Raw genomic sequence first — 25,441 nt, 5'->3', positions numbered from 1 at the left:
CAACATTTCAAAACTCAAGGTCAAGTTTTCTCTAACCAGGGGAGAATGATGAGGATAAGGAAGAGCACAAGAAAAAAGAAGATTGAATATACAAAGATTCAAGAATTGTAGTCTAGTTTTGATGCCAGACCTTCTTTGCACCTTTGATAGGTCATTTTAGTTATTAGTATCGAGTCTTTTAGGTTGAGAAGCTGTTGGATCAATTTTAATTAAGGTCTATTAGAATAAGGGCAATTTGGTAATTTTCAAAAATCTGGAATGGGCTATCCTTGTCCGTGCCTAAGGCCCTTGAGTCTTATTTTATGTTTATGTATTATTAAGTCTTTTATTTAATTATTATTAGTATTCCTATTCATTCTGGGAATATATTAAATCTGGAATGGGCTGTCGTTGGCCGTACCAAAGGCCCATGAGTCTTATTTTATGTTTATGTATTATTAAGTCTTTTATTTAATTATTATTAGTATTCCTATTCATTCTAGGAATAGGTTATTTAGAGCCCAAATCCTACTAGAAAAAGGATAACTATAGCCTCTATATGAAGGCTCTTTTGTGGTCATGTTATGGCATAATATTTTGATTAATAAAATTCAGCAGCTTATTTTTGAGCTTTGTTTGTGTGATGCAAATTTCTTCGAGATGTGATGCCAAGGATGTTGTGGATATTACACAAAGTAATAATGGAAGAACAAGGTTAACACAAAAGACAAACAAAAAATAGATAACTTGAAGGCACTATATCGTTTTCCTTAGACAATATTTGCCCCCCACACTTTTGTTGCTAAAGGATTATCGCAAATTTGTCCCCAAGATACAACCAAGATGTTGGGTTCTACAGATAGCAATTTTGGAGAATGACCACAGGGTTTCTTGTGTTTCTTATGTTTCTCTCCAACTTTTGAATTTTCGGAGTTAGTTTTTCAAATGAATACAGGCCTTTATTTATACCCATAGGGTTATGTCTCATGAAAAGACACGTATGGAGAGTTAGTTATTTTTTCAAGTGAACATAAACTTGTTTCATAAAAAGACACATATGGAGGGTTAGTTATTTTTTAAGTGAACATTAGCATGTTTCATGAAAAGGTACGTATGGAAAGTTGGTTATTTTTTCATAAAGCGGTTAACAAATATTGAAACCTCTTCAACCTTTCTGAATAGTCACTAGAAAAATCTGCAAAAAATTTTAGAAAATTCCAGAAAATTCAGATTTTCGAATTTTCACTTAGAAAATTCTAAAACTTGAATTTTCACTTTATGAAACCATATTCTCCAAACTTAACCATCACTATTACAACCTATCCTTGTATATACCTATATATACAACAAAGGAACCCTAGGTGTGATACTTAGGAAGACCTAAATGTGATTACCTAGTGTTTATTTGTGTTTTTTCCCGTTTATCCCCTGTTTCTGCCCCAAACAGCAGTCAACATTCATTCTCTTCTAACCTAAACTCTTAAACATCCCTCCTTATTCAAGAATTCATTAAGAAACCTCGTATAGTACTGAATTTCATAACAGTCCTACATCAGGTTCTCATAGGTGAGTGTGCAGGGTTGACATGTAGTTCCCATGGATAGTATACGAGGGGTCCATAGATGATGTGCTGGTGAAGGAAAAGCTCATATGCAAAAGGGAGCAAGTAGGACTTCGTTAAAGCTCATAGAGAGTCAGAAACTCACACATGAGGGGGAAATTGTTGGGAATACACATGTGAGTGAAGTCTCATATTAAAATAGCAATGATAATGATGGGTGGCTAATATAACATAGTTAAGCCCAAACTCAAATGCTTAAGCCATTTGGGTTCAATGGTATTTCTATAGATTATATTAACTACTCAATTAGAAGCTCTCCAAGGTATTCTCTGCCAACAATTGTCCAAGTAGTTAATTAACTGATTACAATTGTGATATGTATAAGGCAATAATAATACAATCACAAAAACGACTATACACTTTAGATGAGGAATTGTTCACAGAGTGAAAACCTAATAAGCAAAAACACTTTGGGGCCTAGCACAGCTTGTCAAATACACTATGAAAAAGTCATTATACAAGCTAACCTACAAGCCTCCAAAATGGATAATTAGACATCACATCCGTGCTCCCTACACTTGCTGTGATTGTTGATCCAGCCTTTGTCTTCACATTGATCCAACATGGCTACTCAATCGCTGACGGCAAAATCGTTCTTTCAATTACTCAGGTGGTATCTAGTGTTTAAATAGTAAAATATCCTCTCAAGTATAAGATAATTAGAATGGGTGAAAGGATAGATGGATCTTTGTAACATTTTCTCTTATAAAACCTGTGGCTGTATTTCTTCGTCTTCATGTTATTAGGGTTTTATTTCCATTCTTGTGATACATACAAATCAAGGGTTGATTGGTTGCAATTGACCCATGAAAGTTAAGTAAGTGGCTTTCGTAGGAATGTTAGGAGTAAGTTTTATTCCGACATATTGAAAATTGCTTCATTTTCACTTCATCAAGAAGAAATTCGCTTGACTGAAAATCTTTTGACTGGCAACCAAGCAAGTTTCATCAAACTTGATCCTTGATTATAAGAGCATTCACATCTAAGGATGGCAATTTAAACCCACCCCCCATAGGTACTTGCCTCACTCACCCTTAATGGACAAGTTTTACCCATCGTGAAGAAGACTGGAACTAGCCATATCTGGATATTTTTGTAATGAAATTTAGTCCACACTAACTCAATCCTAACTCCTAAGAGAGGGCACATGAGACTTCTACACAACTCTGGATTTTGTTAAATATTTACATTCACATCAAGCAGAGTGTTTCCAGCATAAAAGGTCTGCCATCAAACTGAAAGAAAAGAAAACCCACAATACATAGCTTCTAGTAATTGAGCTAGATTCTTCAAGGGCTAGCCCAGCTTGTCAAATCCACCATGAAAAAGTTGTAATGCAAGTTAATTTACAAACCTCTAGTACTAGTTATTAGCTCTTGCGGAAACTACTGACCTTTTGTCTTTATAGTGATCCAACCTTGCTTAAGATTTTTTGTTGTTTAGGTGGTTTATCAAATCACTCCATCAACACAGGTGGTGATCTAGTGTTTGGGTGGTAAAATCTCTTCTCAAGTATAAAATAATTAAGAGTGGGTAGAACACGGTGATCAATATCGTACCGGTACCGGTCGTATTGGCCGGTATGTACCGTACTGGTACATATATTAGTATCAAAACGCCAACGTTTTGTACTGGTTTAACTACCGGCCGTACCGGTCATGTACTGGCCATACCGGCTGATTTCGGGCAATACTGGCCGTATAGGCTAGTATAGGAAAAAAGTTTTTTTTTTTAATTTAATTTTGTAATTTTTGAATTTTTTTTTAAGGACAGAATGATAACTTACTTGCATTAACTTATTAGTATTATTTGTTTTCTTAGTATGCAATGAATAATTAAACTTTCTATTTTTTATATTGTGTTTTTTGTTCTTTTAATTTATACTAAAGTCTAAAATCATGAATAATTTGTTATATATATATATATATATATATATATATATATATATATATATAACAAATTATTTATAATATAAAAAATAACGGTAAACCCGAAACAGTATACCGGTATTGATCGGTATCGAAATATATCATTCCACTGGTTAAACTGGTACATTCTTTGGTACAAAATTGACTCCTTGGGTAGAATAGATAGATCTTTGTAAGGTTTTCTTTAAAAAAAACATGTGGCAGCAGTCTTTCTCCCTGTCTCTATGTTATTTGGGTTTATATTTCTTTCTTATGGTGTATACAGATTGGGTGCAACTAATTTGTGAAATCTAAGTCAATGGCTTTCGAGCAAATAAAATTTAAAAATTGCTTCATTTCGCTCAACTGGATTAAATTCACTCTATTGAAATTCTTCAGACTAGCTTTAGATATTGTGAAATATTTCCATTTACATCAAGCAGTGTTTTAAGCGTAATAATTTGCCATCAAACTGAAAGAAAAGAAAAACCACAATACATAGCTTCTAGTTATTTATCTAGGTTCTCTACAAACAAACAGAAATATAATTATATAGAAGATTCTTCATCCCTAAATTCTTTTTCTTTTTTTGGCTACTTTAAAGAGGGGCTACATACCGAAGTACTGTGGCGTAGAGGAGAGTTACCAGTGCACAAATCATTGAAGCCACGGCATAAATCTTGAAAACTTTTTCAACCCTTGGTTTGTGCTGGACCATCAGGGAACTGAAGGAGCCCAAAAACGCGAAAAGGGTACAGCCTAGAAATATATGATAGATCGTGGGTCGTCCTCTGAAGAAGACTGGAACTGGCCTTCCGTCCACAATATCTTGTGGAATTATCATAGAAATCGCAGCCGTAGTGGAGGAGATGTAAACCATTGATTTCATCGAGCATAAAGTAGCGATCAAATTTGGAATCAAAACTTCGCTTAAAAACTGAAGAAGCCTTTCTGGAGATACTGACTTCATCTCTTTTTCTCAATCTTGCCAATTGATTGTAGATTTTTCAGAAAGAGCTCTATGGTCTCTGCAAAAAAAAAAAAAAAAAAATTAACAGGGTTAGATGGATCAATATCTTGACTAGATTCTGGAAAATTTTCGAACCCTTCAGAGGTCAGATGCTAGAAAGAGAGAAAAGGAGTAAAGTAACCGATCAAATCAAACAAATATTATAACGAAATAAATTATAGGCCATCAGCAGTTAATGATCTTTACTAGATCAATAATGTTTTTTTTTTTTTTTTTTCCACAGAAAATCCATGGGGATTTAGAAACCGCACCGACTAGTGGACTCTAGAATTGGGTAGTATTGCTGTTACAAATTTTCGATAGTGATATGGTAATTGTGTGCTTGTTTCCAGGTTTTTATTGAAAACTTGTTTAAAAGGTACAATTACTTAAAGCAGCTAAAAATTCAGGGCAACCTTTTGCTTGAATTGCCAACAGATTTTAGAGATTACATAATTACAGCAAGATATAGAAATTGGCAAACACAGATTTCTAGCATCATCATACTCAAAAATATAATCCTAGTCTCTTGTGAGAAAATAATCGCCTCAATTACTCCTGAGAGAAAAGAGTCCAAGAGGCCTTGAACTCATGGAATTTTAGAACAATTGCATGTAATATAACAGCACCCTCAGTATCATGGATAAGTACACCCAATCCATTACGGTCAAAGCTCTAGTATAAACTGAACAGACCAATTGATCTTATAAATACCACGCAGTGGAGGCATCCAAGCACCATTAACATAGAACCAACAGGGATAGATTGTTGTTTCATTTTTTGGTTCAAAACTAGTTGAAAATCCTCTTAACAAATTCATACTAGATACCGCCACATTTGAAGAAGAGTAAAGAATACCACCATGAATAATAGTATTTTTTTTTTTTTTAATACAAGATAGAATTTCTACTCAAGCCTAATTTAAGTGTATATGTGTGTGAAGCTTTCTCCTAGAGACTTGAACTTTAACTTTTGCCCCCCACACCCCACAAGCATTTATACTTGTGGAGTGAACACTACACCAAGGGTGCACGGTGTGAATAATAGTATTTTGTAGATACTGAACATTCCACGTTGTAACAGCTAACCCTTCTAAAGCATGCTGTCATGTTGATCCTACTTTTTGTTTTGTTTTATTGTTTTTTAACTCTGTAATTTTTTTTTAAAGCTACAATCCTAGCTAATTGGAGTCTGTCACGTGGATCTTTTTAAGCTACTTTGCCTTTATCTAGACAATGTACCCATTTACTTTTTCAATCAACACAAAATATTAGTTGCTGCAACTTGGCTAAGTGCAACTGTTAAAATATAGCAAGTGTGATCAAGTTGGTGTGGGGTTAAAAATAAGAGCTACACTTGAAGAAAGACTGAAACAAGAGGGCATTCTGAAGCCAGTTGATGGCTACTGTTGGTGTAGGGTTAAAAATAAGAGCTACACTTGAAGAAAGACTGAAACAAGAGGGCATTCTGAAGCCAGTTGATGGCTACTGTTTCTGCCTAGGCTCTCTAATGTTTGCTTCTTTCTGAAATTGTGAGCACTAATTCATTAAAGCTGGAATGGAACAGACTGGCTCGTGATGTATGATGATTTTGATGATGATGATGCTATAGACACGGGGCTGCTAGATTCAGTAATGGGCATGCAAGTTTAGTTCACACACTAGTAAGCTTTCCCAAATTGTTTCTGCTAAACCAAATAAGCCGAAGTTATAAAACTTGATTGGACCTCCTCTTTGTATGTGTGAGTTCATATGGACATCAATTTCATTTAATTTTTTCAATTACTTTCTGGAACTCTTTCTATTTTTGAACCAACTTATTCGCTTCATCAAGCTTCATACTTAAGGCCTCCTTTTTCAAGCTCAAGATTATTCAAATTTTCAAGGGATATTTTTTAGAATTTTTCTTTGATCTTCTCAATTCCCTAAACAACTTGTTACCAACTCTAAGATAACCTATAGAACTCTTAAGTAAAACATCTCATGAGTATAAACACACAACTTTATCCATAACAAATGGGGTCAAGGATCACACAAGAAATTCAATCCAAACAAGGTGAACCAAACCTCAAGAAATTTAATCCAAACAAGGTGAACCAAACCTCTAATACCAATAAAAAATTATGTGTTTAGACTTTAGACCCCTAGTATGACTTCTTACTGATTTTATCAATTTAATACCAATTAGTTAATTAGCTGATTATTTTGTGATCTGGATGAGGCAGTGATAAAACCATCACAAGAACAACTACACATTAGAGACGAGGTATTGTTCACAAAGTAAAAATCCAATAAGAAAAAACACTCCAGGAGCTAGCCCAGCTCGTCAAATCCACTATAAAGAAATTGTGATATAAGTTAATTTATAAACCTCCAGCTGCAAAATTGATTTCTCTGTTACTTCAAGGTTACTAAATTTTTGTTGTTGTTTATGTGCTCAAATCACTCCGACATCGCAGATGGTGATCTAGTGTTTGGGTGGTAAAATTTCCTCTCAAGCATAAGATGATTAAGAGTGGGTGAAAGAATAGATGGATCTTTGTTAAGGTTTTATATTTACAGATCAAGGGTTGATTGGTTGTAATAATTTGTGAAAGTTAAGTCAGTGGCTTTCGTGTGAATGTAACAAATTAAAAATAAAATAAAAAAAAAAAAAATTGCTTTATTTTGCTCAGCCGGGTTTAAATTCGCTCGATTGAAATTCTTCAGATTAGCTACTGAAGAGCTTTCATCTGACTCCTAGAAGAGGGCACATGGGGCTTCCTCCAACACAACTCTGAAAATTTGCCATCACACTGAAAGAAAAGAAAACCCACAGTACATAGCTTCTGGTAATTTATCTAGATTCTTGGCAATTTTTCATAAATAACTAAAGAATCCAAACAATATCATTAGTAAGCAAATGTTTGAAACGAATTTGGTTTCTGATAGTGAAGTTTTTTACAAGCTCAGTACATTAAGAAGGTGACGGAAAAATACAACCTGTCGGCCATGCTCATTAGGACGCCTTCTTTTGGTGATTCAAGGTCACACCCCTTACATGGCGAGGTGAGGCTAAAGTATCAAGCTGATGAGTCAAGGCTGACAACCTTGATTGTGAAGATCCTTAGCTGACGTTCTTTTTTGGAGACATACACAGGCTGACGACAGTGTATGAGGCACATGTGAACTGACGACCTTGGTAGGTAAAAGCTGAAGAAGTAATCCAACCCTCGTTCTTAGCCTATCTTGATTTCTGCATACGTGAATATAAGGAAATTTCTTGCGCTACACGTTCAACCTTAGTCAAGAGGACTCCTATAAGGAAAGGGCTCTATACAATAGGCAAAGATCCACAAATTACTCTTCTAAAAGGAAAATACTTTTTCACCAAGGCGATTATTTCAGCTCCATACCACTATATATACCCCAAAACCCTCATGACCCAAAGGTACGCACAATTATCTCAACTCTGGCACTCTAGGGTTGTTGAAAAGACTCTAACTTGATTGTCGGAGGGTTTTTGGCTGGCACCACATCAGTGCTCTCTGTTCGATCGTCTATTTTCCCTTCGCAGGTGTTGCTTCAATCTGAGGAGTGCTCGCAGCTTACTGGTGATTTCTTCGGCATCATCAGTTTCTAACAAATCAAGTCCATTGGACTCGATTTTGGGCTTATAAATCAAGTACCTTGTACTCGATTTCTCTATCATAGCACCGGCTGACCTGGACAAGGAGTCCACGTAGGCACAAAAATTGAGTTCATTGAACTCGGTTTTTGGTCGAAAAAATCGAGTCCTTTGGACTCGATTTCCAATTTCCAAGTCTACCACGTTTCACACTCAGGTCACGTGCCAATCACTTTAAATGAAATCAAGTCCAGTAGTCAATTTTGGGTCCCCACCGCTTTTTGGGCACGTGGACATAACTCGAGTAAAGTAGACTCGATTTATTTGCTTTTAAAAATCGAGTCTACTGAACTCGATTTCTGTGAATGGTCTCCAGCCCATCCACGTGTCGTGTGGGTCCCAATTGGGACCTTTTTCCCCCCTTTACCCGGGTCATATGTGCTCTCTCATTCTCATATTCTCTCTTCAGCTGACCCTCAAGTTCTCACATTCCTCAAGCCTCACACAATCTGTCACCTCAAGCTCACACTCACATTCCTCAAGCTCACACTCACATTCCTCAAGTCTCACACAATTTGTCACATTAACAACAATCTCTCATAGGTAACACAATATTAAAAATATTTTTTATTAGTTAATATTATGATGAGTTGCTAGGTTTTTTTTTAAGAAACAATTAGAACGTATTAGGTTTTTTTTTTTTTTTTTGGTTAGTGGAAATATTGTGATTAATTTATTTGTTAGTATATTGTGATTAATTTATTTGCTAGTATATTGTGATTAATTGCTAGTTTTTTTTAAATTAATATTATGATTAATTATTGGGAATTTTTTTTTGTTAGTGTAAATATTATGATTAAATTATTTGCTAAGTTTTAAAAAAAAATTTTAATCTTGTGATTAAATTATTGGAAATAATTAGTATTGGGAGAATATTTAGTACCAAATATTGTGATTAATTATGTTATTACAACATATTGGGAATATTTTTTTTTGTTAGTGTAAATATTGTGATTAATAATATGCTAGGTTTTTTTTAAAAATTAATATCGGGAATATTTAGTACTAAATATTGTGATCAATTGTTAGGAATATTTAGTACTTTTAGATTTTTGTCATTGGTATGAAATGGATTTTGAGTTTGATACCTAAGACACCCATTTGTAGTCTTTTTAGCATAAATTATTTCAAGATATAGTTGTTTAAGAGTTGTAACAAAGATTTCAACAGGTAACTAGTTGATATAATATTTTTGTTCATCATATCTTATTTGAATGGGTTTTGAAAGTCATGGCTCTAGAATGATTTGGATGTGAGTATATACAAATTTGGTTGAGGTTAGTATTGTTGGCATGTCATACGCAAAGTTTTGTGATTGATGTTGATTGAGAGTTATAAATTTGTCACTAACACAATTGCAATTGATGATCTATAGGTTGATAATGATCTATATAAATATATACTACGGTGGATCCCTTAGCAATGCCAACCCTTATGACGGATTTCTATTTCAAGGTCCGTGTATCCAGTGCTGTTATATGATGATACACCGTAAGTTAAAAACTTTGAGTGATTTGAAGATAAAAATTATAGAAGAGCTACAACTAAACCCTGCTTTGCATGACATACATATTACTTTCTGTTCTCCACATGAAGTCCTCAATCAATGCATTAATTACAGATATATGGCGATAACAGAAGACAAACATGTGAAGTTCATGTTTCACAAGATGCATCAATGGGAACAAGTAGCAAATTCTGAGTTGTACGTCACTTTGGAACCGCGTGCAGAAGTCGGTGCAGAGGATATTGTACAAATAACTACATCTTTACAGTTTGCAGTCCTAGATGATCAATGCACTACGTTGGGAGGCTATACACCCCCTTTTCAAGAGACACCAAGAACAGTTGAGAGCGAACCTGGCAATAGATATGAAGATCAATTTTGTACACATCGAGGTGAATCCTCTACACTTCCAGTAGTTGAAGATGAAGACGAACACTGTGTTAGGGAAGATCTTGACGATAGAGATGAGTACAAAGAGAGGATCGAGCGAAGATCTTAGAAGCTTAATATGTTGTTTAGAAGGATAAATAGTGTGACTGAACATAGACTTTAATGGTGCTTGAATAAAAACACAGAAAGATGACAAAGCTTCTCTTAATAGTGAAATTCCAGAGGTAAGAAAAGGTCCAATGGTACAAAACATTTTTTTTTTCCTGATATAGAAAATAGTTAGCGAGAAGGAAGAAACTTTGTGTAACAGCATGTATGCATAAACCATTTAGGAAAAAAAAAAAAGGATTTATACAAAATCTCCAAAAGAACTGCAAGTAACAAGATTTACATTTGAAAATAAGAAATGTTGTTTGGACCCCTACATGGCTTAACCACCAATTTCAATGGATTAATTCAATTATTAGCCAGGCAGTTAATTATTCAATATTCAAGCAAAGGTTTGCATAGATAAACATATTCAATGCAGTAACCAACACACCCACACAAACACAAGTGTATGTACATGGAATGAAATCCCAAACTCCACGGCCAAGCCTAGCTCAACAAGTCCACTATTGATGGTTGTTGCAGTACACATGTTACTCACATGACTTCTCGTATAGGTAGTCAGACTAAGTACCTCAACTCCCCACAAGTCGATCGCCTGATTGTAAAAGCAAGTCCAACATAAGTATGATGATCTTTGTGCTTGGAATACTTAACCAATCAAGGATATTCAATGGGAAAGGATGGAATACGAATAGCTCTCTCTCGGTTTTCTCTTATTTTGTGGCCATCTTCCTTCTCTCGCAATTACGATTGAAATAAGTTTTTTTTAAAGTAGGGTTTGGGCTTGAGGTGGCTACAAACACAGCCTTGAAAGTAAAACTTGGAATGTCCTTAATAGGGTCTCAGTCAACTGAGAGCTTTTGTCTGAATCATCATTCTCGCAAGCTTTGGATCTCACTTGACTGAGATCTTTAGTCTTGCACAATGAGCAGAAGTTCAGCCTTTAGCCCTTATGACACCTGTACATATTACAAAGTACAAAACCCAAATTTATCATGGAATTAGCCAACACTAAAAATCCTAACAAAAAAGACAAAGAATCTATGAACTCAACAAGTGAATTCATATTACTACCCTAGAGTGCGAGATGAGAAAAATATCTCAAGAATGAGGATTTCAAATCAATAATAGAGATTTGCACATTTTTGAATGTATGATTGCTCCTCTCCCTCTATATTATCCACATTAGAACTAAAGGAACCATATTCCAAACCAAAGAACTCCCATATTTGCCAAACCAATGATTTAACCAAAAAACATATCTATTACTCCCATAGCCAAACAAATAAGCTATATGTACAGAACCCTTTAAAAAAAAAAAAAAAAAACCAAGGAACTTAGAATCAATTACCTGAGAGTGAGAGAGAGACGGTGAATGACCTAACAAGGCTTGAAAAGATGCTGGGCTCGCAGAGATGGTGGGTCAGAGAGATGGTCAGAGTCCAACGAGGAGAGGAGCCAACGATGACAGAACGAGCCACCGATGAGGCCAAGCCGCCGATGAGTTGAGAGGAGAATGACAGAGAGAGGGAGAGTCTCGTGCTTGAGTGGGTTTAAGCGTCTGGGTGTTTGAGAGTGAGAGACTGTGTGAGAGAGAGAGTGAGTGTTTGAATTTTTGTGATTTTGAGAGTGAGGGATGAGTGTGATCTGTGGTTTTGAGAGTGAGAGCGAGAGACTGAGTGTGCAAGGTGTTTGAGAGTGTTTTGGTGAGAGTGATCTGGGAGTTTGAGTGTTTGGGACACGTGGACGATTGAACACAAATCGAATGCAGTCGAGTTTTAAATCTACGTGGACAATTTGTCCAGTTCAGCCGGTGCCGCGATGGAGAAATCGAGTACAATGTACTCGATTTATAAGCCCAAAATCGAGTCTCCCGAACTCGATTTGTTAGAAACCAAATTAGTTTGAAACGTTGCCTAACTAATAATATTGTTTAGATTTTATAGTTATTTAAAAATTTTGATCTAGATTCTTTATATACAAACAGAAATAGTGTTTTACTCTATAATCGAAGGATAGGAATAGGTGATGATGCTGATGTGTCTTATTTTAATTATTTGGCACCATGTTATTGGACCAGCTGTCATATTGCAGGGATTGCATATGACCTATTTAACTAATTGCAGGTGATATGCTTCCTCGGACCTGGGTCGAACCTGAATCCGAACCCGGCCAAACCGACTAATTGGCCAGGTCTTTCAACACTTTTTATTTTTATTTTTTGGTTTTTCCTGTATTAAGCCCGTCCTCGGCGTCCCCGCCTCTCCTCCTCTGCTTTCATTTGTTTCCCACCCTCCGCGCGCCGCACCTTCCCATTGTTGCCGCCGCCCATTCGGCAAAGCACCACCACCCACAGCCACCGCTCTACACATTACCAACCTGCTTTCATCCTTTGCTTCCGACCAACTCTATTATTTCAAACCATAATACTCCCTCTCTCTGCTCCACCTTTCAGTTCTGGTAATACTTTTCTTCTATTCATATCACCTTGTTTTTAAGAACCCCAGTAAGCTATGTAATTAAATAGAACTAGGAATTTATGATATAGGGATTTTGTTAATTTTATTTTATTCATTTTACTTCTTTGAATCTTTGTAGCAATGGGTAAGAGTGGAAAGGTAATAAACCCTAAGAGTTTTTCACGCAACCGTGGCGTTGCCTCGGATGACATGGACGACGAAATTGATGCCTGTAAGCAAAGCTCATTCTCTGTTTCTTTTTTTCCAATTCTTTGTGTAGTTATTAAACAAAGACTTGAACTTGGAGATGGAATTTGAGAATCTGTATTCATTGTTTTTTGTGCTGCTGCTCACAATTTGGATGTTGTGGAATCGATAACTTACTTATTTTTATTTTTGTATTGGTAGTATTCTTAGTTGAGAAAGAGAAAGAAAAAAGCTAATGGGTTTTGAATAATTTGTGCAGTTAGTATTTTCCTTTATATTTTCGGCCTAAACACACTGAAGCTTAGTTCACGAGCAATATTAGTCTTTGAAGTTTAAAGTGATCGCATTTAGTCCCTGGCCAAACTAAAATGATACACCGTCACTTCATAAGAACTAAAATCGATTACTCTGTCTTTTTAAGGACTAAAAGTGATCAATCTATGTTTTCAATGACTAAAATTATGTTTTTTGGGGACTAAAAGCCATCGGTTTAAGTTTGATATGGACTAAAATTGATCACTTTTAACTTTTTAGGAATTAAAAGCCATTACTTTTAGTTTGTTGGGAACTAAAAGTGATCACTTTCAGTTTTTTGGGGACTAAATGTGATCTCTTTAAACTTCAAGGACTAAAATTGCTCAAGGGTTAAAAGTTTAGAGAAAAACAATGTATTTTGGCCTATATTTTTTCAATTTGACTGAGAGCGTTTTAGTACACTGAGCTTGATGCTCTTTTTTTTTTTTTTTTTTTTAAGCTCTCTGATTTTATTGTATTTCTGTTGCTTACTGTTTCAATGTTATGGAGTCAGTGACAAACTTATTTTGTATTTGTACTATTGTTTTTGTTTTTGGGAAAAATTGATGGGTTTTCTAATGTTTATTTGTGTTTGCAGTTCATAAGCAGAGGGATATTATCCTGCTAAATGCGAATGGTGATATTGTGGACTCAGATGATGAGATACCTATCTTTGATCTCAAGGTTTTTTTTTTCCCCTTTTATATCAAGTAGTAATAGTTGCTTTGAAATTTTAAAATAGATTCTTCCAGTTGAGAATAATGTAGGATTTACTTTAGTGTTTTTTCTTTTCCAATTAAATGTTGTTACTTATATATATAAAAAAAAAAAAAAACTTTAGTTGAATAAAAATCCTTGTCATGTGTGAATTTGGTTTAAAGTTACATTTTGTTTAGTTTTGTGAAAGCATATAACTCTTTTAAACATTTAAAAGATCTTGATAAAGAATGCTAAAAAGAATTGTGAAATTTAAGAGAGCCTTTTATGTGCCAAACCTATACAAACCTCTTCTAAATAATTTTTACCTATCATAAAAAAAAAAAAAACCTTATAGATCTCTTCTGTATAACTGAAACAAACATGTTAAGGCAGAATTCTTATTTTGTAAGTTTGTATGATTGAGCATAAGCATGTAGCAATCAGTGTGATTTTTGTTTGTATCTTTGTTCTTTCCCACTTGGCAATCCTAATGTTGCTTACAGGGTATCAGTGATGACAAGGATGAAGATGATGAAACTGGAGATATTGCAAAAAGTAAGGAAATTGGTTTTGCAATTTCTTGCATTGCATTTAATCAGTTTTGTTCTTTGAAAGTATATCTCAAGCTGTTTGTTTTGTTTTTTGTTTTTTTTTCGATAAAAAACAACTGCTTAACTACATCTACATAAATAGAGATGCTCTAATTGAGAAAATGTGAAGTTGAATTAGAGGAAATTCTTGCTTAACACCCACCTCCAAAAAAGAAAAAGAAAAAAAGAATCACACTTACATTTGTAAAAGATTTCATTAGCTAAATAAAATACCATTATTCCGTACAAGAGCCTGTAATATTGATGTAGATGTATATAATAAATATTAAAAAAAAGTTTTGACTGCTTCAAACTGAAAACACAAATTAGTAATAAAAGAATGAGCATTGTAGTTAATCAATGCTGCTGCAAACCAACCCAACTCTCTATGTCATTGTGTTTCATGCATATTCCTATAACTTTTTTTTTTTTTTTTGGGACAAGTAAATTAATTCATTAAGAAAAAGTAATCATACATCCTACACATGCATATTCATCAATTTTACACCTGCACCAGGGTTACATATCTCCGAAGTGTAATTTAGGGTGTTTTCAAGTTGGCTAATTGGTATTAGGCTATTTTGGAATTATTATGGGGCACTTATAAGTGACCTTAGGTAGCCTCTTGGTATTCCCTTGGCTGAAACGATAGAATGGACTCCGATGAGTATCTCTCTTTTTTTTGGGGGAGAGGGGGAGCGGGGATGGGTTCTAAATCGTTCTCTACATATTTTCTTACATAATAAACTCTCAATTGTTATTCCCTTTGGTTCTTACAATAATTGGAGTAACGTTTTGTATGATTAATTATGCATATTGTCTGTAGTGGTTAGGACACAGAAATATTTACAGGAAAAATTTGGTGGAGTTGAAGATGCTATGCTTGAAGATGATGAGGAAGAACTAGAGTCTCTATGGGGTGGAAAAAGAAGGAATATTATCATGGTGATAATGCTGATTACAAGGTGATGATTTGAATATTATTTGCTATTTGTCCAATCATGCTCCACACCCCTTCTCACTTTTTCCCCTTTGTATTATATATATATATATATATATATATATATATATATATATATATATATATATATATATTTCAGCAACAATCACTAACTGCCTCTATGGAAACAATCTTGTTCACAAACTAATTTCTTAATGCAATCATGTGTATATAATTGAGGTAGTCTTTGTAGTTGCTCTAACCTTTTTGTTTCTGATGAAGGCACAATGAAGTGATGATGACGGACCTTTGAAGGAGGAGGAAGTGGTTAAGAAACTACAGATGCAAAAAGAAGAATCTTATACAATTGAAGACTTTGGCCTTGATGCAATTGAAGATTGTAGTGATCCGAGTGATAGGGAATTAACTCTAGAGGTGAGGGTTCAATATTCTCTCCTTGTTAATGAAAAAAGGAAGTAAAGATATAAGTAAGTTAAACCTTTGGTATTTATTTTGAAGCTTGGGTTATCCTCTTTTGTGTTTTTTTGATAAGTAAATTTTATTGATAGAAAACAAATACCCAAGTATACCTGAAGTATACAAAGGGAGCAATACAATCAATCTAACAGATTACAATGATCAACAAAATCAAATAATGAACATAAAGAAGGAGAACCCACAACTAACATCCACTCACACAACATTTAAAGAAAAACAGCTTAATATCAGACAAATATCTTTTACTGTCCTCAAACAACACTGAGCATTCTGCTTCCGCCGAATTCACCACTTCAAGCAATGAGGAATGGCTCTCCAAATAACAGTATCCTGATGTCTACGAAAATGACCTTGTTAAGAGGATATCAAATCCACAACTGACTTTGGCATCACCCAAGAAACTCAATGAACCTGAATACCGTACGTGATACACCACAATTCAGAAGCTATAGGACAATGAAGCATTAAGTAATCCACAGATTGTTCACTCCCTTTGCACGTATAACACCAATATGTTACCGGGGTACATGTCTTATCCATATTTTATTGTTTGTTACTTTTAAAGGGGTGTATGGACTATTAATTTTGAGGTTAGAGGTTATTACAGTTCCTTCTACCCTCATAATCTTGTTTCCTTTCCATGGAAAATGATATGGCAATCGAAGGCTCCTCCAAGGGTAGCCTTCTTTTCTTGGTCTGCTTCCTTAGGTAAGATCTTAACAACAGACAATCTTCGTAAAAGACGAGTGATTGTGCTTGACTGGTGCTTTATGTGTAAGAGGTGTGGGGAGTCGGTGGATCATCTTCTACTTCATTGCACCATAGCTTGGGAGTTGTGGTCTTTGGTTTTCTGCTTGTTTGGTATTTAGTGGGTTATGCCTTGTACTGTTCTTGAGGTGTTTGAGGCTTGGCAAGAAAAGTTTACGCGACATCGTCACATTGATGTTTGGAAATTAGTACCTCGCTGCTTGATTTGGTGCATTTGGCGAGAAAGGAATGCTAGAAGTTTTGAGGGCTGCGAACGCTCTTTGCTGGAGATTAAGTCTTTTTTCTTACACACTCTCTTTGAATGGAGTGTGGTTTTTTCTCATTTTTCTTGTTCTTCCTTTTCTATTTTTCTTGACCGTTGTTCTTTTGTTTCTTGATTTTTGCACCCATAGTACATCCCCAATGTACTCGGCTTGGCAATTTCTTTATTATTATTAATAATATCCTTATGTTATTTATCAAAAAAAAAAAAAAAATTCTTTTGAATGACACATATCCCAATATCGCTGCTTGTACAGGAAATGTCAGCCAAAAGAAATGGCAGAAAAAAATATCCAGAGATAAAGGAAGCCTTTGATGACACGGGAGCAGCATATGAGGAGGTTAAGAAAGATTTGAGTGCTCTATCAAAGGAGGAACAAATGGATGTTTTACATAGGTAAGGTTTTTCAATTTTTATTTGTATAGTTCTTATCTTTCTGCATTTGTTCGTGTGTTATATTTTTGAGCTAACTCTTTTTGATCAAGGCTGAAATGTAATACTCAGAAGAAAATGATAAGGAGAAAGGTTTTTTAGCTTCATAAGTAATAGCCATTCCAGAGCTCAAACAGGTGGTGGTGTTATAAATCTAATAAGATTATGGTCAGAGATGAAAACTAGTGTGGGGTGCTTTTGCTTAGAAATTTATTTTGTTGAGCTAGTCTAGCTATCTTAGAGAAAGCCAAAGATTGAGTAAGAATTTGTAGAAATCTGATGAAGGAGGGAACTAATACAAGATGCACGATAGATTCATTGTGTCTTTCAACATGATGGAGTAACCAGATTGGCCTATCCATTCTTCTTACTTCAAAGTAACAACATAGGACATGCCACAGGAATATTTGCAGATGGGTCTGCAGTATTTTTTTGCTTCCTTCAACTAGGGAGGTTCCCCTTTTCTTATGCTTTCATAGCTCCAAATTTTGTGGAAAAATTATGCTTGCAATTATATTATTTATAGAAAAGATCTTGGTTCAACTATATGAAGAAATTGAATCTATTTTTGAGGGGTAGGGAAGGGGAGGGGTTTTCTAAGAATGAAAATAAGGGTGTCTAGGGGATTTATTAGTGGGCCTTGTACTTGTAATGAAGTTTTTAAAAGGTGATTTGACATGCCGTTGGATTATAGCAATTGTTGCTTGATGTCAAGTGGGCGACCATTATTCACTATATGTAAGAGAAACTGAAGGTGTTGAGATAGTTGGGTTTTTTAATTGTAAACACATTGCATTTTTGCTATCAATAAAACTTTTATTACCTATAAAAAAAAAAGAGATAGTTAAGTTGACAATTTCTTTAGAGTAATGGATTTTTGTAGCTTTGATAAAATAAGATTCAAAATGAGGAAATTCCCTTTAAGGATAGGGTTGGCCCATATTGATGAAAAGGTGAGGGAGGTTTTCTTGAGATGGTTTGGTCATTCAAAAGACAGCAAGTAATGCACCGGTGAGAAAGAATAAGTTGATTCAAGTTTAGGGAACAAAAAAGGTAGAGGAAGACAAAAAATAATGCCAATAGAAGTAGTAAAAAAGGACATGTAAAAAAAAGGTGTTCCATCCACTTTCTAGAGGTGGAACCTACATTTAATAGAATGTGAGTTGGGAATACATGTGCGAGTGGAGTTCCACATTATATAAGAATGTCAAGATAGAGTGATTAATACAACATAGTTGGGCCCAAACTCACAGGCTTAAGTCTTTCGGGATAAGTGGTGTCCTTATATATTATATTAATTACTCAGTTGGTGGCTCCCTAAGGCGTTATCTCCTTAACAATGTGTTATCATATTACATGTGGCTTTGGTTCCGTGAACTCATCTGGTGCTGCAAAATCTAAAGATGTTTAGTATTTGTGGTGGTTTATTAAGAGATCTTCTGCCTGCATCCTCTTCTGTTAGACTGTTTCTATTGAGCTCCTCATCATGCCCCTGCTCCATGTTGTTAATTTTTAGCCTTGTTAACTGTTAATTGGATGTATGTATAATGTGGTTGTTTTGCTATGGAGGCATTGAATTTCTTACATAGGTTGTTGTATATATCAAATACATGCTTGACTGTGATAATTGTAGATTTTCTATTATTTAGATCTTGATCCACTTATTGCTGCTTAAATATGCTCATAAGCTATTTTGCTGAGTTTTATTTTTTTGGGGGAGGCCTCTAATCACTGCTTCTTGCTATAATTGTCTGTCTCTCTTTTTTTATTTTTTTATTTTTTATCATTAGCAGTGATAACTTTTGCTTCTGCATGCTTGGTTAATAATGTTTTTATCCCACAGTTCTGCTCCAGAATTAGTTGGCTTGCTGTCGGAGCTGAATGATGCAATTGAACAGCTTGAGAAAAAAGTGGATCCACTTCTAAGCATGGTATTATATTTTCTTCTTTGATTAGTTTATTGTAAGTAGTATAAAGTGCATCGCTTCATTAAGGATTATTTAGATGGAGTCTACCTAGAAATGGATTGATTTATCTCTGAATTTTTCCTTTTTGAGGGGCTTATATTATGCTTTGTTCTATGTTTATCTTTGGTATCTGCAGGGTGTTGGTAATAGGTTTCTCTTTGATATGTGATGCTCCTTGAATTTTTTTTAGCTTTCAAAAGATTTTAAAATGTTTGAATGTTTAAATGCTCGAAGATCTGACTCATTATGTTGTCCCAACTGGGTTCATATATTTGTGGTTCCTACTCTTCTCCCTGTACATCCTGCCAGTGTCCTCACACCAATTTTCATTTACAGTTTCTCTCTCTCTCTCTCTCTCACTCACACACGCACAAAAGGTCATAGCATGTAAAGATGCTTTTGATTGGTTTCTTAGCATTCAGCATTTTAAATGCTTTGATGTTGTAAGGTTAAAAAGGAGGAAATCATGATGGAAGGAGGAGCGCGTTATTTGGAGATGAAGCAGCTTCTTTTGCTCTTGTATTGCCAAGCTATAACTTTCTATCTCCTTCTCAAGTCTGAAGGGCAGCCCATTCGTGATCATTCTGTGCTAGCTCGCCTTGTAGAGATCAAGAGCTTATTGGATAAGGTCTTCTCTTCTCCATCAAAATGCTAAATTAAAATTATTATTTTTTGATAAGTAGGTGGTTATAAGTGTTGTTGTCCTAAAACAATCATCTGTTTGTATTAATCTGTTAAAAAAGTTGGTACTTACATAATGTGTACGCAATGTGGCTTATGTTTCTCTATTGATGGTACATTAATATTTTTATACATTTTTTGTATTTCTGCCTCTCTTTAAGGAATCAGGTTCCCCTCTCAAATTAGTTAAATTGGTGCACTGTGACTATTATTGTCTGTCTTACCATGTTTAGAATAATAGTCAATCCATTGGGAGTTACCTTCATAACTTAGTCTTTGAGTGATCTATGTAGTTTCTGCAACCAGGTATAATGGAATATTTAAAATATCTTGCTAATCTGTCATTGTTAGGATATATTGCAATGCTATATAGATGGGCATTGCTTCTTAAACTTACATATAGATATGTATCTAAAATTTGTTATGCTTTAATTGCTGCGTTACACGCGCGCGCGCGCACACACATCTGTATGTATTTTTTTTTTTTCAGATAAGGACAACTGTTGAATGGTGGCCTTTCTAAGTATGCCTATCTATTGCTTTTGATGAAAACTGCATATAATTAAAAATAAAAAAAAGCAATGCCAACATAGCTGCAATAGATGGTTGTACAAGTTAAAACTAAGTACTTTCATATCTGATATGGTATGCACCATATATTATTGGTAAATTTTAAAAAGATGTGGATAGGATCTAAGCTTATCTTTAAAAATTGGTCTGGTCTAGTTGGTTAACAACTGGGAAAAGATGAATTATTTTTCTATGTATTACATTTATCAAATTGCTTTATATGTGACAATGTTTAACCTCTGTGATCATATGAGTACCTGTGTTCTACCCATATTTTTCTTCTCATTTTGTGCACAAAGATGATTATAGTAGTTCTGTCATTGAGGTATACTGGTTTGTTATTTCAGATGTGGATTGGTTTCCCTGACAACTTGCTTCTTTTTAATGTTTTCTCCACTAACAGACAAAACAACTTGATGGGATCTTCCATCTGAACTTGAGGAGTTCCTGAACAACAATCAAGGGGTTGAAATGGTAGTAAAGTTGGGTAGAGAGAATACTACATGGTCAAGTGATTCTGTAACAAAGGATCAGGGGCCCCATCCTTCAGCTGAAACCCAAGAAACAACAGTGGTATGTCTTTTTGCTACCAAACATGTTTGTTTTTACTTCTTTAACTTAGTAATACATGCTTTGTTTTCGAGTGATTCTCTTTTTAGTTCATGTCTTAGTTTTCTTTTAATACTGCAGCCTCATAACACAGCTGAGTTGGAAAACATGGAACCTTTGAAGGATAGTGAGAACAAAGCAGGAAAACGCAAACGCCAGGTGAATTACTCTTGATGGAGATGTGATCACAAATTTGAGATTATAAGTTTGATGCTTTTCATGTTTCTTTTCTGATATCAATCATTTTTGTTATGTTTAATTTTTATTTTTCTATTTTAACTCAATTCAACACAACTAAGATAAATCCTAACTATTTCGAGTTTGCTACATGGTTCTTGTTATGCTACTTGGTCTTATCTAGGACATGTCCCCATATATCTTTTCTTTTAACATAAATATTTGTTGCTGCAATTTGGCTAATGTGCAACTGTTAAAATATGGCAGAGTGATCAAATTGGTGTACAAAGCATGGAAATGTTAGAAGTTAGAGCTGCCCTTGAAGAAAGATTGAAACAAGAGGGTATCCTTAGTTCCAGAGCTTCAAAGTCTGATAAAGCCCAGAAACGTTTGAAGCCAGTTAATGGGTACTGTTTCTGCCTAAGCTCTCTAGTGTTGGCCTCTTTCTGAAATATTGAGTCCTAATTCATTGAAGCTGGAATGGAACAGACGACTTGTGACATATGAATTTCGATGATGATGCTGTAGACGTGGGGGCTACTAGATTCAATAATGGTCGTGCAAGTTCATTGAAACAAGTAAACTTTCCCAAATTGTTTCTGCTAAAACAAATAAGCCCAAGGTATAAAACTTGATTGGACCTCCTCTTTGTGTGTGTGAGTTTATATGGACATTAATTTCATCAATCAATACAATAGTAGCCTGCATATGAAAGAAAACCATCACACACACACACACACACACATATATATACAGTTGATCTCTTTCATACATCAGCTGGGTACTAAGGCTACTCAAAGCTTTCTTTTTTTTTTTTTTTTTTTTTTTTTTTTTTTTTGAAAATTTTAATTTAATATAATATTTTGAACATGAGCATCATTGTTTGGTCGCCCATGTTGGGTATCCCCAAAAAAGGAAATTGATACCGACATTACATGGATCCTTTTCAATTGTTGCATGAGGTTGGGTGTAGAGTGCCCTGCATGTCAAAACATATATTTTTGCTTAAGGATTTTTGTTTTGATGGAAAAAATAATTAATCTTTTTAATACAACAGCTGGTTTTTATTTTTATTTTTTTAATTTTTTTTATAAATTTAATATAATATTTTGAACATGAGCATCAATGGTTGGTTGTCCATGTTGGGTATCCCCCAAAAAAGAAGATTGAGACTGACATTTCATGGGTCCTTTTCAACTGTTGCATGAGGTTGGTGGTAGAGTGCCGTGCATGTCTAATAATACATTTTTGCTACTTAAGGGTTTATATTTTGATGGGAAAAAATAATTAATTTGGTGCATGTTGCAACAATTACTTTCCATTCTTAAGTTTTAAGGCTTCTCAACAGTACCTTAACTTTTAAGTTTTGCCATCGGTTACAAATTACCACAAAAAATTTTCTTCCCCCATTTTAAAGCAGGAATGTACGTTGTAAATTGGAAACCACTGCTTTGCCATAAATGTTCTACTCAAATAAGATACGACTTTTTTTGCCTAATATCTCAAATGACTCAACCATCAGTCAAGTCATTTATGCCTTACTAGCTGTAAATGAACTGAGCTATTTATGACTATTAACAAATAACAAGCCAAGCTTAAACATGATAACAAACATGATAACGTGTTTGTGAACAACCTCATGGGAATGAGGCTCGACTTATGTGTAATATTGTACGTTTGTAAGTGTAAATGTATAAAAATATACTTATATAGGCTTGACATTGGATTGAGTAAGTTTGTAAACAAGTTCATATAATATCAAATTATTATTTATATTAGCCTCCTAGGGATGAGGATAAACTGCTTAGCCCGTTAGGGGTGAAAAGTCCTTGGATTACTCGGTAACTGGTTCTGGCGAGTGGAGTCAGTTACCCGTAGGAGTTTGATTAACAGTGAGGATTATTGTACAGTATGCTTTGCAACGTGCAACTAATTTGAGTGAAGTTCTCCTATGTCATAAAAAAAAAATTATTATTTATATTATCTTGATAATATAAAAAATCCATTTTTTTATAAAATTATATATAATTTTAACAATACAATATTGACTTTTGTAAGTTCATAAACAAAAAACAATCTATCTAATTAATTCAAATAATATAATTTCATCTATAATTAAGTTATTTGTTTTTTTTTTAATTTTAAATTTGTTGGTGAAGGAATAAAATATTTTAGTCATAGGAAAAAAAGTAAGTTAATCATGTAAGCTCGTGAACAAGCTTAAGTTTGTTCAGCAAGAAAAACGAATTAAGCTCCAGCATCTAATCTGGTTTGGTAATGATTTCGAGCTCGAATCGTGTACGAAATATAATTACATTTACAATCCTGAATTTTCATCATGTTTCTTGGCTTGGTTCATTTATAGCCTTCATATTGCAACCCAACAACTTTATTGTATTTTACTATCTATCTACTATGGTAGTGTCCTAAATTTTTGTGTGGATGATTCAATAGTTGATTTATGTATGTGATTTTGGTTCTATCGAATTTTAGGTTGTAATATGATGGAGAAACTTTTGACTGTGTTGTGTGAATAATAGATTCTTTTTCTTTCTGATGAAATATTCCAATAGCTAAGAAAAAGAAAAAATTCTCAACTTAGGGAAACCATATTGCTAGTTGATTTTCTTGAGAAGTTTAAAACTGTCTCTATTTAAATAACATTTTTATTCAATCTATATGGAAGGTGGTTTCTGGTGATGATGATTTACCTAAAAGGGAGGATATTGGAGAAAGGCGGAGGAAGCTTGAGCTCCGAGTGTTGGTTGGAGCTGGATCAAATCTGAGGATGATGTTGTGGATGAAGTTGACAATTTTGAGGTCGATGGGGATGCTGACATGGGGGATGGTGATACAGGAGATTCAGAAGATGAATATTACAAACAAGCTGAACAACGACGAGCTGCAAAACTTGCCGCCAAAGCTGATATGTATTCAAGGTGTGTTTCTGCACTGTGATTAGATGATATACTTTTTGCTACCTCCTAATAGTTATAGTCAGGTTTCTGGATTCCCTCTATGGGTTTGTAATTAGTATTACATCTATGAATATGAAGAATAACTTGTTCAAATCCCTTTGTGCTGTATAATACAGTAAAAGTTTATTCTCATGTGCTATAGATTTTTCTGTCCATATGTTTGTGTGCATGTTTGATTATTAATATTATTATTGTTTTTGTCTTGCAATTTTTATGGTTTATGAGTGCCAGTCAAATCTTTAATTGCTGTTGCTACACACTTAGATTTTCTGTGGTTCTGGTAGTCTTGTATTCTGAAAACATTTCTGTTTCTGCAGGACCTCAGCGGTAGTCCCATCTTCTCCTGAACCCATTGATGGAAAATGCTATATCACGAGGTGAGCACACCCCCATTTTCACCGGCTTTTTAGATCTTGACCATAATCTTTGTCTCCAAACTCTCACTATATATTTTCTGTCAAACTTGCTGCAGATGGAGAAGAACAGAGGGCTGACTTGGAACCGCAAGAATCAAACCAAAAATCCTAGGATGAAATACAAGGTATTATGACAGATTGCTTGAATGTGACAAATAACTTATTCTTGTATTTAGTAACTAATCTCTCTCTTTTGTAAAATATGCAGGAACAACACAAGAAAAAAGTGAATCGCCGGAAAGGGCAGGTGCAGGAGATCAAGAAACCTATTGGTCCTTATGGTGGAGAAGCCTCTGGAATTAATGTAGCAACCAGCCGGAGTGTTAGATTCAAGAACTAAATACTGTTTTTTTGTTTCAATTTTTCTACTTTGTCAGTTGCATAGCGCTAGTTGGAGCATGTATCATGTTTGTGTCTGTCTCCAATCCAAATTTTGATATCTCATATATATTAATATATTTAAAATATAATATTTCAAGAGGAAATGGGCAAGGCTTCAAATAATTAGCTTATATACTGTTTTTTTTTTAATTATTATTTTTAAACATAAAAAAAGGGATCTCGCACAATGGCACTTTCTCTTTTCACAAGATTTGGTGCAGGGTGAGGTTAGGATGAAAAGGGGGTTAGAGGTATATTTAGGCTAGGTTTGTGATTTTGGAGGTAGGCCTATAGTAGGTATCGATATGATTGTAAACGTGAGC

At 34.6% G+C, this 25,441-nt stretch overlaps 1 long non-coding RNA gene and 1 pseudogene across 2 annotated transcripts; one reads left to right on the top strand and one right to left on the bottom strand.

Annotated features, from left to right (window-relative positions):
- Positions 1-3,874: 3,874 nt before the first annotated feature.
- Positions 3,875-5,110, bottom strand: LOC142631450 (uncharacterized). Of its 2 annotated transcripts, none has more exons than XR_012843609.1 (2): positions 5,024-5,110; positions 3,875-4,535 (listed from the first exon to the last, which is right to left on the bottom strand). It is a non-coding gene; the product is annotated as an uncharacterized LOC142631450 (long non-coding RNA). The 2 variants fall into 2 exon arrangements; XR_012843610.1 differs by lacking the exon at positions 5,024-5,110 and adding an exon at positions 4,789-4,852.
- A 7,248-nt stretch (positions 5,111-12,358) lies between these two features.
- On the top strand, positions 12,359-25,222 carry LOC142631449 (protein THALLO-like; annotated as a pseudogene).
- Positions 25,223-25,441: the final 219 nt, after the last annotated feature.

Source organism: Castanea sativa, chromosome 4 (assembly GCF_040712315.1).
Source record: "Castanea sativa cultivar Marrone di Chiusa Pesio chromosome 4, ASM4071231v1".
Classification (NCBI taxonomy): Eukaryota; Viridiplantae; Streptophyta; class Magnoliopsida; order Fagales; family Fagaceae; genus Castanea; species Castanea sativa.
Note: the sequence above shows the minus strand (reverse complement) of the source record. Positions and strands in the feature narration are given on the sequence as shown.